The sequence below is a fragment of the Bactrocera tryoni genome, chromosome 2, assembly GCF_016617805.1.
Source record: "Bactrocera tryoni isolate S06 chromosome 2, CSIRO_BtryS06_freeze2, whole genome shotgun sequence".
NCBI classification, from domain to species: domain Eukaryota; kingdom Metazoa; phylum Arthropoda; class Insecta; order Diptera; family Tephritidae; genus Bactrocera; species Bactrocera tryoni.
The window spans coordinates 34044766-34057310 of record NC_052500.1 but is presented as its reverse complement, the minus strand read 5'-3'; positions in this window follow the sequence as shown (position 1 = coordinate 34057310).

The following is a 12545-nucleotide window of genomic DNA, read 5'->3' as shown; positions in this document are numbered from 1 at the left end:
GTGGCGTACAAATGCGCCCTGAAGTAGGCAAAAACTTGTTGTGCCCCATTGCTGGTTGCGGCGATATGTCGGTGATGTCGTTGCGCTTATGCACTTGCCAGTTACAACTCTCTCTCACACACACACACACGGCCGGCTGCATTTGTATGTGCGTATGGTAATGTAGCGCAGAGTAAGAAGGGGTTGTGGGGCGGCGACTGCCATACTGCCACATAGCTGTCGGCATTGCTGCTAATGATGACGGCGATGGTGCTGTTGATGTTGATGTGCCGGCAGGCAGCGTGCGACGTTGAGTGAAGTCAAGTCAAGTCGAGTTGCGCGTTGAGGTGCCCGCTGCCCCTGCCTCCGCCATAGAAGATGAAGGAAGCGCAGGTGTTATTGCGCGCTCGTGCTGGTTTTCCTTTTATTGCACTGTTGATGGTGACGCTAACTACGCCACGTTGACAAATTCAAATTGTTTTCGGGTGATGCAGCTAAGGGTTTGTTTTTGAGCACTTAGGAAACTTCGTGGCGAGAATGTGTGCACTTTTATGTGCAAAATCAATTGTGCTCATTTGTGCTACGTGTTTTCTGCTTTTGGAAATGTGGGATTTTTTCGTAGTTTGTGAAATAAAATTACTCGTGAAATAAAGTTGAACGAAATTCTTAACAAAACTATTTTGCGATGACGAATTCTTTTGTTATCTGTAATACCGTTGGCTTACTATGCAAAGCAAAGCATTTTGGCGACGAATATATAACACAGCCCATAGAGAGAGAGAAAGAAATTGAAACGATATATATAGGAAAGGAAAGGGAAGAAAAAACCGAGGCGGAGAAACAGAAAGAACTTCATGTAGATCGAATGGCCGTAGCGTTATTCCCAGTTTACAAAGAGCAAATATACAGCGTTGTGATAAACTTGAAAAACGAAATCGACTGAGGCATACGAATTAATGAAAAAAGTTTATGGTGAGGTTTTAAATGACGTCCAGAGGAGAGTGCGGAACTTCAATTGGCTAAACCTAACTCACTCTCAACTCTAGACTCTCCCACGGAACCATCTGATTAAATATTACTTCGTGGGAGTGATAAGGCATTTCAGTCTCCTCTATGACATTTTTTATTGTACCTAAAAAGAGAGAGCAATAAAATAATAAAAGCTCAAAGTCTTTAAAGCACTCTGAACACGTCGGACAATTCGAGGCAAGGTCGTCTAAAAGCTAGTAATCGTGGTTAATTGAAGGAAAAAGTCCATGCAATTATTGGTAACGATGCAAATTTTATTACTAGAATGACGGCTGTGTCATTAAATGCGCACAACAATACTCTTTGCTCGTTCCAAACGTTGTATTGAATCTAATGGAACCTATTTAGAATAAAAGATAATTTTCAAAGATAACACATTGTGCATTGCACAGGTGTTTCCAATAAAGTGATATGTTTTCTTAAAAAAAAAATAATTGTTAAGGAAATTAAAATGTTTTTTGTTTAGTGTGAAGTACAGTCGAAACAATTATGTTCTGAACGTGGCATCATTCAATGGCCTCCATGACTTCTTTTGCAGGAACGAATTTTCGAATACTTCTTCCACAGTATCAGGTATTCTAAAGCGTAAAGAGAGTCTGGTTTATTGCTTAAGATCAATGACCTCAAATAACCAATCAAGAAGTAGTCTAATATTGTTAAATCACAACTTCTTTGAGGTCGTTCAATGACACAATTTCTTGAAATAATCAATTCTGCAAACTTTTCTCGCAATAATTCGGTTCTTGCACGTGCCGTGTGGCCACAGGCCCGTCTTGTTGGAACCAGATGTTGTCAAGATCAACTTGTTCCAACCGCGTTGAAAAAAGTTGGTCATCATCGATTTATATCGCTCTCCATTAACACCAGCTTCATTTTAAAAGAAGTACAGACCGATGATTCCACCAGACCAAAAGCCACAGCAAACTGGTGAATGTAAATGTTGTTCATGAATTTGTGCCTTTTCTTCGAACCCGAATCTACAGTTTTGTTTGCTTACCGCAACACTCAGGTGAAAGTGATCCTCAACGGGGAGGACTATTTTCTTAAAAAAATCGTTATCGTTTTAAAGTTGTTCCAAGGTTAAATGAGCAAGTACCCAACGTTTGCGGTGGTCCAATGGCTACAATTCTTGAGTGAGGAAAATTGTATACCGATGCAAGGCCAATTTCTCTCTCAAAATTCACCAGGTTTTGGTTTGAGACAGTCCAAGTTCTTGAGAACATCTTCGAATCGACAAATTGCGACCTTCAACACTTGGTTGAGCAGCAGCTATATTTTCAATACTTCGAGCGATCTTTTGTCTACTTGTGTTAGTATTCGAACCCAAAATCCATATTCATATTTATACTCATATTAATGTTCGTATTCCCAATCGTATCCCTATTCCTACTTATACTCATATCCAAAATCTTGTATTATAATTTATTTATGATATTTAATCATCAAAAGTCCAGAATATAGAGTTCCTAATGTATCTTTTAATAATTAATCTTCACTTCCATATAGGAAATTTTCAACAAACAAGTTATTCCATCGTAATTCGCTTCGTCACTTCTAGAACCATTCCAATTTTCAGATTTACTTCTTTCTACTTAATACAAAGCATTCCATTAATTGATAATTTACCTTTTGCAACTTTTCTTTCTCTTGCTCGGTACTTTCCCTGCGTAAATTTGTGATTTATCAGAACACATCCAGTAGTATGATTCCCACAACAGTAGTCGAACAATTATCATGACCAACACAAAAGCTTCGCCAATTTTCCAATTCCCCCAGCAGCTTGTGTCGAAGCAAAAATTGGCTGGCATACAATTTACCGTTGACTCTGAAGGCAACAGTGTTGAGCGTTTACCTGCAACCACATATCGGATGATTGTGGTTTGGAATCGAATTTCAATTCGAAATTGTCGATCATGTCATCAACGAAAACATGACGAATTACGCAAAAACTTCCGACACTCTGCTGCAAATGAAGTAGGAACAGTTAGTTACATTGTAGGTGCAAAAAATCGTGCAACCAAAAAAGTAGAGGCAGAAGGGTGGCAAAAAGCTTTGATGAGCCAAATGAGAACCACAATTGGAGGGGAAAAGTGCAACGAACGGTTGGCTGGGTTATTGTGAGCCAAACTGTTGACAGCCAAGGCAAATAGGGCTTGCGATTAAGTGTACCCAAAATGAGAATGATGTGATGCTGGTAAAACCCCCACTTTCACGCATATAAGTAATTAAACAAGCAGTGAGATTATAATGGGCGGTCCTAATGCAAGTAGCCTTAAATTCTTGATGCTTGTGACTATGAGTTATTTAATTAGCTTATATTTGAAAACTAATCATTTTTATGCTCTTATTTAGCTTCAATGAAATATTAAAAATTCAAGAAAAACTCTATTAAAACTAAAAGAGCTGTGTCAACCTTAACTACTGATTGCAATATGAAGGGTTATAGATTTGACTATTAAGACTGTGTTCAGGTCTGAATAATTTTCATTTGACAAAATATTATATTCATCATGCGTCAAATATGGCAAAATATCCTTGCGAAACATCTGACACCCAGACGAATAATTTATCTTGAAAAATTACACTAAGAAATACCACATGTTTGGTAATAAACAAGGACTTCTCACTGTTGTGATTGTCGAACAAGAGCACACTTCGTTGATTTCTCTTTCCCTTTTCCCGGCACTTGTAACTTCAAAAATAATGAGAATATCGTCTAAATTTCAACTGGCTGAACTTGAGATAATGCATGTTATATCTGGCCACGAAGACAAAGGCATCTGATGATAAAAAACATGTTAATTCATAAGGCCATTAAAATATATAAGGGCGGATATAAGTCCTCAGCCGCAACACCTGGATGTCTGTGAAACATAATACTCACCAGAGGGTGAGGTGAGAGAAGAGAGAAGAACTTCAACTGGCGAGGGAGAAAACATCGCTTTAGGAATAGTGAATGAGGAAAACAGTCGCAGGGTTCCGCTATGCTGAACCATTGCCCCCAATCATCATATTATACATATCATCCCAATGTAACTACTTTTTTATGCGAAAATTAAAAAAATCAGTCACTGATCAGATAGAAATTTTGAGCCAAATGAGGAGATTATCGCTGCCTCGGAGGATTGGTTTACAGACCCTTAGAAACGGACATATTAAATAATATACAGTATTGCTGGGTGGAGAGCTATATCAAACGCAAAAAATCCGATGAGAAACAGTTCACCTTCTTCCAAAATTTTCGTTTTTCTTAGCCAAGTACTTAAGCCGTCATATGTTCCAATTGCGTCGATTGTACTGAGTCTTTTAATACAGACGCTGCAAAAGTAGACCGATAGGGATAGCAAGCGAAGCCATATTTTCCACGTTCTTTTGACATTTCTCTTCAGTAAGACCATTTCATTATGGAAGGTGACTACCGAAATTCGGAGTCAGTGGCCTCAACTTTAAGAGCGCTACGTCCTATTTATGGTCGTCATGATCATCCTGCCAGATCAGCAAATGAGTATTTAGAGGAAAAATTTTAATCCAGAGGCACAGTACAAAATGTCCCGGTGACAGTAAGGCAAAGAAGTGCCCGTAGTGTCGAGAATATTGCTGCCGCTAGCGCATCAATTGAGGAAGAACCAAGTCTGTCTCTCACACGTCGTACTCAACCGTTGGGCATTTTGGCGACATGGTTGTGGCGAATTTTTCAAATTGACGCAAGAGCTGAAGCTGCCTGACCACCAGAATCTTCATTTGTTTGTGAATTGGGCTGAAGAACAACTTGAAAATTATCCGGACTTTCATCAAAAAATCATCGTCACCGATGAGGCTCATTTCTGGCTGAATGGATTCGTCTATAAGCAAAATATGCGTTATCGGTCAAGCAACAATCCACACGTACTTTATAAGCCACCATTGCATTAGGAAAAAAATTACGGTTTAATGCGATTAATGGGCCGGCGGCGATTGGGCCGTACTTTTTCCGTGATGATCAAGACCGCGACGTTACTGTGAATGGAAGTGGCTACCGCTCAATGATAACCGAATAGTTTTAGCCCAAATTGGATGATACGAAGTTGGACAATATGTGCCAAACAGCGAATGTCACATTCGATTTACTGAAATCAAGTTTGGCGTACGTGTGGTCCTGTCAATTGGCCGCCTCGGTCGTACGATTTGGCGCCGTTAGACTATTTCCTGTGGGGCTACGTTAAGTATATGGTCTATGCCAATAAGCCAGCGACGACTGATTAACTTCGACGAACATGAAATTGTAGCAGTATCAGAGCCTTTAGCTCTAGTTAGCAGGAATAGATTTTCTTTTAATCTGCAAACAAATAAACTTACGAGTTATAATTATCAAAACTAGTGAAACTCTTTTATGCTTAGATCACCCTATATCCGAATACAATTATGCATGCACATACATATGTATTTAGCGGAGAACTACATGCGTTTGAGTACTTTGTTGAGTGGAGTGCGTTTATCGGGCTTTTTATCAGTAACAGTTGTTAACAACAACAACACGCCAATCAACGACATCAACCAGCACCAGCCATGGCATCAGCATCACCAGCAGCGGCAGAGTGTGTAAGCGACTCCATTGAGTCTTCAGCAAATAAAGTTGGCAATCATTTCTAGCCGCCGCTGCTGTAGCGATAGCTGCTGCAAATTGAAAATCAGTTTCTGTTCGTTTTTATATTTGTATAAACAACAATTAAAATGTTCAGAGCGTTGATTTTTGCTATCGACAGCTTTGCAAACGTGTTCGGCAGCCGGAGCCACGTCACCGCAAAACTGTGAATGTGAATTCGCTAGCTACGCTCACCAACACATGCATACGTATATATAAAAGCGTCCTTACCCGATTAATTGAGTTCTCCATTCTTGACAAATGGGTGGCAAAAAGTAATTAAATTTTATTGCTGCGTCGATTTGTCATCGCACTTGTGGTTTTATATAAATGCGATGGATTTCCAGATGACTAATGTACACATTATTATCAACATTTCGAAGAGATTTCCCGAGAGAGCCACTTAAAAATGTCATTTCGAAATGGAAAATAACTTTTACTGCAAATGCAATTTAAATGTAGATGGAAATTTTTGAAAAAAAGAGATTTTTGACCACTAGGAAACTTGTGGAAAACTCAATTTGTATGAAATTTGACTTAAATGGCAGCTAAGGGAGCGTACCGGACTTCTTGCCAGAATGAGTAGAAGGGACGAATGTTAAGTTGATTAATTTCTCCTACTCCTATGTAATTTGTTTGCCTGGATATTTAAAATTATTAGCTTTATTTTAACAATTTTTTTTAAACACTACGTTTCTTTTATCCAACTTAAAGTTAAGTATAAGCAAAAGAAATTAGAAATTAGATGAAATTGTAAAATTAATAAAATTCCTAAAATTTAATTAAATAAAATACTATAAAACCTCAAATAATGCATAGAAGATATGAACTTGAATACTAAAATCCTTGTATTAGAAATTCATTGTTCTCTTTAGAGTTAAAGCTAATTTTCTCTTCGAAAGTCTGAATTTCAATCTTAACCATGGAGATAAGAATGAGGTACATCTATATGTTGTAGTTTTGATCCCTAGAGATTTTGCTTCTCGATTTCGAACAATGGGGAATAAATGCGACAAAGCTGGCCCAATACCTCAATACCTAAGTTAACATGTATTGATTTTCAATCAAGTTTTCACGAATAAAATTTTGCACACATAAGGCCATTAAAATATAGCATCTCCTTCCTAAAAGTTGTCGTAATCGTAAGCGAGGTTCCCTGTTTAAGAAAAAAGCACAGAAACTTCAAGTTTAATGCGATAGGTTTATTTTTTTGAAGATTATCTCTATTAAATGTTGGATGCGGCTGCACCTCAGATGGTCCATTTGTTGAGTCCAATTTTCGATAACTGGTTCGAGCATTCTGACTGGTAATTGGCGATAGACAGGCGTCAGGTTATACTTCAAGGAATAAATCGAAGAGGGATTGTACGGATAGACCTTAGACTTTACGTATCACACAGGAAAATATCTAACAGTGTGATAGCGAACGATCTTAGTGGCCAATCGACTTGTCCGAAAGGTGATATTATCACCGAAATGTTCTCTCAATAATTGCATTGATTGATGCGATGCGGTCTTGCGGAAACCAAACGTCGCCGAGACCCCGAGATTCAATGTTAGACATCAAATAATCGGTTATCATAGCGCGATAACGGTCGCCATTGACAGGTACGTTCTCACTGGCATAATTTTTTTATTTTTTCTTCATGAAATGACAGCTTTTGAATCTATTCAGATTGCTCTTTGTCCCAAATGCGGCAATTTTGCTTTTTTATAATATACCCATTGAGCCAGAAATGGGTCTCATCCCTGGCTCGAAAACGTCGTATCTTCTTGAAACTGTTCAAGAGCCCATAGAACGAAACGATGTTGCTTGATAAGTTCGAGCGGCTTCAGTTCTTGTACAATCTGTATTTTTTACGATTTCAATTTCAGATCTCGACGTAAAATGCGCCAAGTCATTCCATACGCAGTCCGAGTTGCTACGAACGGCGTCGTCAACTCTCCACGGTTTTCGTGTACATTCTCAGATACGGCTGCTATATTTTCTTCACTGCGTGCTGGACGTGGTCTATTCGGTCAAATATTATCCAATAATGAACGCTGGGACTCAAAATGTATGATGGTGTTGCGAATAGTAGGCTCAGTAGCTCGATTATGTGGATCATAAATTGATTAAAGCAGAACGAGAATTTTCGTAATAAAGTTGAACCATTTTTAAACGTTGTTCATTCGTAAGTCTTTCGATGATGAAATGCCAAACAATACTAAACAAAAATAATTGACAGCTTGACACGGCCTACGCGCAATCTGTCAAAAAAAGGTTTCTAAAAAAAAGGACTTCTAAATTTCGAGACATTACATTTACATTTTTGGTATGTACTACAAACTGTTTTTTTTTTTTTGGGTAGCATTAGACTTACATACTCCTTTCGTATTACGTTTAACTGTCTCCGGAGGCACTTCATGCAATCTTGCTGTCGTTTTCGGTATTAATAAACGATATACCCCACATGCTATTTCGATATATGTAGAATGTCACCCACAATTTTTTCTTAGTTTATGTTATTAATAGCGTCTTTTCGACGTCCACTGTGATCATCGTCTTCAATGCTTATTTGGCTTTTAAGACATTTAACGAACAATAATTTTACAATCATAATTATCTATTCTTAGTTAAACAGAGCAGAACTGATAATCAGAGAATATATTGATTTATTGAATGAATAGAAAGTAGTAGCTTTGACTACAAGCTCTTAGTATCGAGTTCTATTGAAAAAACTTCTGACTGTTGACTTAATGTGGCCATGTGGTCTCTTAAAATCTGGAAATTATCAGCAATATATTAATTAAAACTCTATATTCGAAGACGAAATTTTTTAAACTTGTTTGCTACGCAAATTGCTTTTTGGTTTCTTTAGCATTAATTTGCTAATTATTATAAAAAAAATAAAAGCTCTTATTCCTTGCTGACATTTTATTTACTTGGATCTATTTATGCGGTCTCTGCTCTCTTATTCGGCGTCTTTAATCAACTTTCGCACTCCTAATGACGTAATTGGTGAAACGATGTGAAAAACGGAAAGTCCACAGCCTCTGCTTCTCCTGCGCTCGTTCGCCACGCAGCTGTGCCGCTAAAAGTGTTGAGCATAATTTTAAAGCAGCTTTAATACAAAACTTCTAAGCAACCGGAAGTAACTTTTGCAGAAAATTATAGCAATTAAAAGTTTCTTGTTTTGCAACAACACGAGGCAAACACAAAAACACCACATTTACATTAGTGTTGTTTTTGCTTTTATTGCTTCGCACGCAGCAGCCAATCGACAAGGCAGCAAAATTCGTTTGCAACAAGAGTTCTCGGCGCTCGCAAGGTTTTGCTTTGTTCCTTTAATAGAAAAATTCACAAAAAAACATAAAAAAATATAAGAACAAATGTAATGGAACTGTGTGCGCGCAGTTGCCGTTATAAATAAATAAGGCAAGTGCTTTTATTACCGTGTTTAGCTATATGTCAGTGGCAACAGCAGCGCCAACAAACGGCTGTTGCTGACAACGGTTCGCTGCTGGTCGCTGCCAGTGTTGCTCTTGCTTTAGAACTGTTCTTATGGTTATGGTTGTTGTTATCATACTGGTTCCAATACTCGGCGCGAATTGTAGTTTGTTAGAAGTTTTTCATTTAATCAATTGTTGTTGGTTTCATTCATTTGTGGCACTGCTGCATTGCTTCTTTTGTTGCCATCTTCTTTCAAGTTTCGTCTTGTTTTTTGGTTACTTCGTTCGTTTTGCCTTTGCCGGCGAAGGCTTCGAAGCTGATGAATGATGTCCAATTAAGTAAGCAATTTATTGGTGCATAAAACACAATTTTCTCCTTTTAAACAAAAAATAAACTTTTCCCGCCCGCAACGCATCCCACGCAAAATCACTTACGAGGGTCCTCCACTAGATATTTAGTCTTACCGTGCGATGACGCCATTTAATAACGCACAGTCCAACTTTGTATACGACTACTATCAAAATTTCTTCAGTTTGGAACTTCGATAGTTTTATTTTGACCGTGGATTAAAACTCAATACAGAGCAAAGATCGATTCTTGGTTTTGTTTTTGAAAGAAAAAAGGGCGTATTGAAATTTTGGTTGCTGCTCCCATGGACAAAAGTCCGCAGTCTTATCTTGGTAGAAATGGCGCGAGATAGCTGAAAAATTAGGCACCTCAAAAGATCATGTAGATCTCTGAAATATGGGCATGAGGAGGCTCTCGGCACGACTTTTCTTTAAAAAAGAAACAAAGTAAACAGGTCTTTTTGAATCCAGCGCCCCTGGTGGCGCCATCTATATGTCGCTTGGTGCGTTAGAATCTGTTATCTTTATCGATTGTTCAGTGAGAATTTATTGACTTCCCATTGATTGGAAATGAAGTTATTGCGTTTTAAGTGTCAGTATGTTTATGTTATCGGTGCGAAAATGAGCTTCGAACAAAGAGCCAACATTAAATTTTGTTTTAAAACTGTCAAAACTCTTACCGAAACGTTTCAATTGATTAAACAAGTTTATAGTGAGGCAATCGCCTATCCCGTGGCAGAGTGCACGAGTGGTCTCAACGTTTTCAAAGTGGTCCTGAGGACATAAATTACGATCAACATGTGAGCCAATCAAAATCCGTGATCACCGGAAACTCCATCGAAACTGTGTGTGAATTCATCAAAAATCAGCCGAAATCATCATTGAAATTCATGGAAATGGAATTGAACATCTCCAAAACATCGATTTATCGCATTCTGACTGAACATTTCGACGTGTTCGGCCCGAATATGAAAGTTGGCGTTTGTTGCACGATAATGCGCCGTTTCATCGATCGACGTTTTGAACCGATTGTTTGAGCAAAAATCACATTTTAACCATTAACCACTCCCCGTATTCACCTGATATGGCACCAGGAAGTAAGGAAGCGGTCAGCGACAGATCTGTGCGAAAGCACTCTGATCAGCTGAACTGTTTTTGACATCAGACGTATTTCCTAACTATACATAACGGCACCGTGCGACTTCTTCCTTTTCGGAAAAATGCATTTGCCCATGAAAGGAAAGCGATATGCAGACATAGAGGCCATTCAAAAGGCTTGCACCGGCTTACTGGCGGTCATACCGGCCAACGAGCTAAAACACTCGTTCGACATGCTTTTGGACCGTGCAAAAAGCTGTATTGAAGCAGAAGGAGAATATTTTGAATATAATAAAATGATTTTACCGAAAAAACCATTTGTTCTGTTCTTTTTAAAGTCCTGTTTACTTTGGAACGCACCTTGTATTTATTGAATAATAAACGAAATTATTTGATTTTTACTCTTCGAACCAATTTCAAAGATTATGAAGAATGTCTATCAGCTGAAGAAGCGATGTGCCTCATTTTCACATAGTTTTGCTATATAAAATTTTTGTTTTTCCTAGCCAGCGTAGTCGCTGAACTACGAGTATGACTTGTACATATAAATATTCCGCAGAACCTTTCCTTCGAAAACTCACAACGCCGACTCATCTGATTTGGTGTGCGTCCATGTCTCTGTATCATATAGCAGGTTAGAGCACTGCTGGATCAAATTTATCGAGTTAAAAGAAGGCTATATTGAAAGGTATATCGCCATTTCTTCAAATTTTCCGTTTACCTTTTGCAAATAAAATATTTATTATACCGCCCTCGTAAACCACTCATACACCAAAGCATTAAGACTTTTCTGCGTGCGCACAGAACCTGAGATGTAGTCTGAGCTCGTATTTTCACTTGTCGTGCGCTTAGGCTTAGACACATGAAAAGAGTTTTATCAAGTTAAATAACTGCATATTATCCTTAAATTGGCCCCACACGCGCATACAAGACGCCAGAAGAGCAAGCAGCTTTGCCGTGTACTCTTCTTATTTCGGTAACTCTTTAGCGTTGCCACTTCCAGAACGTGGCTCAATTTAAGTTAGCCATTTATTTCACTTTGGCGCCTACTAATGCTGTTGCTAACCCCTTTATCCTCCCCCTAGCTTTTCTCGCCGCCCCGTATTACAACAATCGTTTGCTCCTGCTCTGCCCAGGCAATAGGGTTATACGAGTATAACTTTCTCCACACACTTACACTCTCATACAGTCATCGGCGTGGCAGCTGCGTCGAAGTTTGTTAAATCCTGCTTGCAACAGCGCGTACCCTTCAACAACGTCTTTCTAATTTAATGAGTTCGCTGTTGTTTGCATTTTCGTTATTCACTTTCGGCGCTGCTAATCCGTTTTCCGTTTTCCTTTTTCTACATTTTCTTAATTTTGAGTATTTAATGAGTGCTAATGTAGTTATAATTACTTTATTTACTGAAGCGTTGATAGTGTATTGATAGTGTTGCCAATCACCAACTCACCCACTTAAATACACCAACACTCAGATAATCACTAATAGTGTGAGCGAAATACATTGAGTGTGCTTCTGCTTCAGCAATTTGCAATTAATTGAGAACTCAACATTTAGAATATTATTGAAATGTAATTGAAGTTGGGAAAGAGTGGTGTGGGTGAGTAATCACATACTTATACATATGTAGTGGTAATTTTCCTGAGTTAGTGGCAGATAAGCAAACCAATGGGTATGGAAAGCAACAAGCTCTTGCTGTGCTACAGCGGTAAGTCATGTTGTTGTGTGCTTAGCATTGTTGTAAGCAATTAAATTAGTTTTCGGTTCCTTTCTAAGTACCTAGAAATAGAAACAAATAAGTATATGTGTTGTGCAGATACACAAGATACGCTTCTTAAAAAATATAGGATATACCGAGAAGGTTTCTTACATATTAGAAAGGAAAGAGAAGGTCAAGTGCAAATAAATCGTGATTGAAACACTAGATCAAATTCAAAAGATGTAAGATTTAAATAGGAAAGGAGGAGCGATTGTAAAAATGTGCTGTCTAGATCCATGTGGTTCGCATGAAAGATAATGCTCCAGCAAAAAGCTCTT